Consider the following 6,000-nt stretch of genomic DNA (forward strand, 5'->3'; position numbering starts at 1 on the left):
TCCGCACGGGTCAAGGAGGCCCGGGGTTTGAACCGCGGACCTCCCATGTGGTAGACGGACGCCCTCACCACTGGGCCAAGTCCACTTCCCAACATGTTTTAGATTTACCAGACCAAGCCCCTCACGTCCAAGGCCAGAGGCCACAAGCTCTCCTTCCCGGGAGGTGGGGAGGGGTCGCCCGGCTGCTGGACTTTGCTCCACGCCTGCTGAGGCAGCACCTGGCCCCGGGCTCTGCTACTCAAAGACCAAAAAATTCTGCGGGCTGGGGAAGGAGGAGGGGGGCCGCAGAGGGAATCAACGAGCGTGGCTTTGACACGCCGGGAGCCGTTAAGAGCCATTAAGAGCGAGAACAGCAGGTGGCGGGGGCCCTGGACCACCGCTCGGTCCTCCAGGGAACGCAGGGAGGCTGGGCCTTTTCTCAGGTGGAGGCCCTCTGAGCAGCACCTTAGAGCTGGTTCTGAATTCAGCTGTCCCTGCCCTTGTCTGTCAGGAAAGGGGCAGAGCCTGGGGCGGCAGCAAGCCACGCCCAGCACGCAGTTTTGGAAAGATTTACACACACACACACACACACACACACGTGCGTGCCCCCAAGTGACCCCGTCCCACCGTCCTCCACCTGGAAACCGCTGGGGGTGCAGAGCTGGGGAAGCGGATGTGGCACCGCAGCCCGTGGCATCAGGCCCTGGGGCGTGAGCTGTCCTCACTGCCATTTAGGAACGGCCAGAGGAGACCCAGGGCCAGAAGCCCAGAGCGAGAGGGACGGAGCACACAGTGGCGCACGCAGCCGGGCAGCTGCGGGATAGCCGGCGCCCGCAGGCCGCTTCTGCCTCTTGAGCAACGGGCCCAGAGCGCCCGCCCCGGCACTTCTTAGGTCGCCTCCCCAGGGAAGGAGTGGTGGGAAGGAAGCCCCTCTCAAGAGCCGCGGGAGGGCTGCCCCGCCCCACCCCAGCCAAGGCCCTGGGCTCACCCCAAGCCCAGCTTGGGGACAGGCTGGTGGCGCTACCGCCGCGCGCCCCCGACGGCTCACCAGCAAACCGAGGCGGGCTCCCGTCTCTGCAGCTAGGCCTGGCAGGGAGGCGACACTCGACCCACGTTCTGAAAACATCGTCCCAGAAGTCGCTTCCGGCCCTTCCACAGCTGCTACGCTCTGCACCCCTAACCGAGCCGCGATGAGCACGGAGCGGCCCTGGCAGCGGTTTCAGAAAATGTGACAAGTCGCTGCTCATTGTCATTTCATTTCTTTTCTCTTCCCTCCCCTTTTGGAATGCATTCTTCCGCAGTTGTTCGTGCACAACACTCTCTGGTTCACCACGCGCACGCCAAGGGCAAGGCTGCTTCCGGACTCGAGTCCCAGCCCACGGCGAAGCAGACGCCCGCCCCTGCGTGGCCGCGGTAGGTCTCTCCCTCGTCGCCCTGACTTTGTGAACCTGAACCAGGTGTCCTCGCACACCTCAGGCTTTCTTTTCTCACTATTTCCATCGACTTCTTAGGCTGTTTGCTTTTCCATCTGCTCTGCTTTTACCAAGCTCTGCCAGGATCCTCTTCAAAGCCCCCACCCCCCCTCATTCATAGCACACCTTGTTCAGAGTGAGCAGAGATGGGGTTCCCACCCTCAAAATGCTGCGCCACCCACCGCCTCCCACTTCAACCACTTTCCGACCGCCCTCCGGTTTATTTGGCGCGATGCCGACTCCTTTCAAACGTGTTGTGGCAACCGAGTTTCAAGGTTTCCTTCTCCTTCCGTGGTCTGCGCTTCTCCCAGTCAGGTTTCCGCCTCCCTGGCTCTTTGCCTCCTTTCAGTAAAACGGGCAGGGAGCAAAAGCCAGGATGGTTGTTGACCACCTCGACTGGAACTCGGTGCCTCCCTTAGCCCTGCCGCAGACGCCGCCGCACTGGGGCCCGAGGAGGGGCAGCAGACACAGGACAAGCGTGACTCTCAGGCTTACGTGGTTCACCCATCGCAGGAGCCCCCAGCAGCGCCCCAGGCCCGAGCCCGTCCGGCCCTGCGGGGCTGTCCACACACCAAACAGCGGCCCGGGAGTGGGCTCCAAGCCGAGGCCCCCCGCCTCCATCTCACTATAGGGTGCTTGGAGGGTTGGGCCGCCGGACTCTGAATCCAGGCATCCGAGCGCACCTGAGAGCAGGTGTGCAGGCTTTCCACACCGCCTCCCCGCCCCGAGCACCCCTGACACGGTCTCGCCGGCACCTGCAGCCGGGCGGAGGCTCCAGGAGTGACTGCCCAGCTCCCTCCGGCTGCCTGCTCAGTTTCCAGCTGGGCATCATCTTCGTGTGTGAGTGCTTCCGTGGGACTGAAAAATGTTGATACAAACGAACAGATTGTCCTCAAAAGCCTTTCTTTTTTAAAATTTTAAAAGCAGACCCCCTTATAAATTCCTGGTGAGAATGTACGTTCCTAGAGCCTTCCTTAGGACAGCCCAGCAGGATTGCTCCTAGCTGAATGGGATACGTGTTGACCCTAACTGCACCAAAAGAATTACACCTGTGTGTAAAGGTGTCCACATAAGGGTGACGTAACTCTTAAGGGCAAAATTCTTGAAACAAACTAATGAAAGGAATGGTTAAACAAGCCGTGGTATATCTCTACCATGTAAACTACGCTACTATTAAAAAGGAAAGCAAAATCTATGTACACAGACGTGGGAAGAATTTCAAGTTGAAGCATGTGTGTATAATATTTCATTTATATTTTAAAAGCCACATATCTCGTGTCTACATGTATTTGCACGTATGCCTAGAAAAAGGACGAGAAGGAAACACACCAAACTTGGGACTGGTTGCACCTGGAAAGGGAGGTGCGCTGAGGTTGGGGTGAATGGCATGGGGAAGGCGAACCCACATGCCTAATTCGATGGGCCTCTGTGTTTGAACTTTTTACGCCAAACAAAAGCATTCACCTATTATTAAACAAATAAAGCAACTCATTACCCTCAAGTAAATTAGCATAATAGTACATATTTTTCAAATTTATATTCCCATCCAAGGACCCTGAGTGTGACTGTTTCCTTAGATCCTCTCAATATTGAGTATTAGTCCCTTTTTAATCTTCAGCAAATATGTTAATCTAATATTTCATTAGTTTTTTTTGAAAATGAAACTGAACATCTTTTCGTGTTTATTGGCCACCTGCATTTCTCCCTCTAAGGGAGAAATTTTGTATAAGGTTGTTGTCTTTTGCAAATTTACATTGACCTTTTGTCTGTCACGTATGTGGCTTACAGACCTGCGTTTTTTCCTATTGGCACTTCTTTTGGCCTAAGTGTGGTGTAAGGGAACGAATACTACCCATTGTTTAAGTTGGGGCCATTCGTTTAATCCCACTGGTTCTTACTTTTCTCCTAATATCTTCCAATAGCCACCATCTATTGTAGATTTCTTTGGTCAGGACCTTTGCTAGAAAATTCTTACAGGCATCATCCCATTTAATGCTTTCATTCACAGTATTAGGTAACTATTATAACCTCCATGTCATAGAAGAAACAGGTTCAGAGAGGGTAAGAAACCTGCCCGAGGCCACACAGCTTGTAGGTAGAGACAGATATGAACACTAACTACCCACTCCAGGCTCTCAAATCCCATGCCACATTGGACCACCTTTTCCCCAACTCCATCTCATCCCAGAAATGTAGATTTCAGATCAAATGAAACCGAACATCGATATTTTTTCTCTAACAGTTAGTGGAAAGAGGCAGAGCCAGACCTTTCTTTGGCTCTTTTGTTGGGGGTGGGGGGAGGAAGCAAGATGGGGGGAGATCTTCTTTTAAATTGTGGTTATATATATCACAAAATTTCCCATCTTAATAATTTTTAATTGTACACGCCAGTGGCATTGATTACTTCAGTGTCGAGCTTCCATCATCATCATCCATTCCCAAAGCTTTTCCATCTCCCCAAACACAGTGTCTGTCCCTGTTGAGCAGTGACTCCCCAGCGCCTCCCTCTGCCCCGGGGAAACCGCCCTCTCCTTCCCGTGTCTATGAATCCTCTCACCTGATAACTGCGTATCCGCGAGATGAGGCAGTAGTTAGTTGTTCTTTCGTGCCCGGCTCATTTCGCTCAGCACAGCATCTCAGGGTTCCCCCCCGTGTTGTCACGTGTTGCCCCTTCTCATGGCTGAGTCACATCCCACTGCATGCGTCGACCCCCTTTGTGTATCCGTTCACCTGCTGAGGGACACGCGGGCTGCTCCCCCCTCGCCTGTGGTCAGAGCTGGGTCTTAACTGGGCCTCGGGCTCTGCCAGTCCCCAGGCTGGCCCTGGAGACACCTTCATCACAGGAAACACCGGCCAGGGCCTTGCTTAACCAGCAGGAGTGGGATCAGGCGCGGGCATGAGCCTGCAGCAGGAGGGATCTGGAGGGGACGACGGGGGCGCGGGGGGTGCAGACGGGGGGGGGCGTCCAGGGCCGGCGTCACCCATCTGGTCACTCGCGGGCGCTCAGCCGCAGAGGGCAGCCTGCCCTGCAGCCCCCAAAGTGGAGAAGCAGCCCCCACACTGCTGCCTCAGTGCCCCCGCTCCGTGGAGCTGCCCTGGGCGCTGGCCGCTCTGGGGCAGCCCCGCCCCGCCCTAGCTGAGTCCCCGGAGCCCGGGGACGTGCCCGCCTGACAACTGGCCTCGGCAGCCTGGTTCACAGCGGGTCTGGAAAGACGCCAGAAACTCCCCGCCCGCAGGCCCTTCCCCACGGGCGTTGCCAGAGAATCTTACCCCGTCCTCATTTTTCTTAGAGGGTGACAGGGAGACTCCGGTGAAAATGCCCCTGTAATCCAGGGGGCTCACTGATCAGAATCTGCCTCGACAGCCCGGTGGGAGCGGCCTGCCGGGGGGTACCGGGCGCAGAGCAGATTCGTGAGGTGGTGGGCGAAGGGCCAGGCTGAGGAAGCCGCGGGCCAGGCCCTGCCAGGGTTCCAACCTCACCTTTTGGGGTGCACAGTTCTAAAGGAGGCGCCTGAAGAAAAATGGCCAAGGGGACGGGCTGCAGGATCCCCTCAGATCTGTAGATCCGTGCGTCCCGAGCCGCCTGGACCCCCGGGCTCACCCAGAGCCTCCCAGAGCAGCAGGTGTGGGTCAGAGCCTGCGGGGGATGCTTCTTGGAGAAGCTTCACATCCGGGGGCCGGACCAGCCAGGGTCCAGGCCACTTGGAGAGTGGGGTCGGGGGTCAGCAACTGTGGCCTGCCCAGGCCTGCCGGCTCCAGGGCCGCTCCCCCGAGCTCCCCCTTCCCTGCTGTCTTCCTGGCATGGGGAGCATGGCTCTGGGAGCACCCATGCTTGTCTCCTGGCTTTTGTTACCGGGTTGCACTGCTCATCACTTTTCTGTACCCTTGTTGACAGCTCATCACATTAGATAACAGCATTGAAAGCACTTTGTAAACTAAAAGGTGTCCTACAAAATCAGCATTATTATTATTTTTTTAAAGATTTATTTTTTTTTATTTTTTTCTCTCCCCTTCCTGCCCACCCCCCAGTTGTCTGCTCTCTGTGTCCATTTGCTGTGTGTTCTTCTATGTCCGCTTGTATTCTTGTCAGCGGCACCGGGAATCTGTGTCTCTTTTTGTTGCGTCATCTTGCTGTGTCAGCTCTCCGTGTGTGCAGTGCCCCTCCTGGACAGGCTGCACATTTTTGCGCTGAGCAGCTCTCCTTACGGGGCGCACTCCTTGCATGTGGGGCTTCCCTACACGGGGGACACCCCTGCGTGGCATGGCACTCCTTGCACACATGAGCACTGCACATGGGCCAGCTGCACACGGGTCAGGAGGCCCTGGGTTTGAACCCTGGACCTCCCAAGAGGTAGGTGGATGCTCTATCCATTGAGCCAAACCCGCTTCCCCAAAATCAGTATTAAGCTTTAGCTTTGCAGGACCACAGAGGCCACTCAGACCCTTGACTTCTCTGTTAGGTCAAGAGATGGCTGGAAGTACACTTGAGCCACCTCCACTCCCATTTGTTGTGTCCTCACCTGCTGCCTGCCTGGTGGTCTCCCCTGGC

The sequence above is a fragment of the Dasypus novemcinctus genome, chromosome 26, assembly GCF_030445035.2.
Source record: "Dasypus novemcinctus isolate mDasNov1 chromosome 26, mDasNov1.1.hap2, whole genome shotgun sequence".
NCBI lineage: Eukaryota > Metazoa > Chordata > Mammalia > Cingulata > Dasypodidae > Dasypus > Dasypus novemcinctus.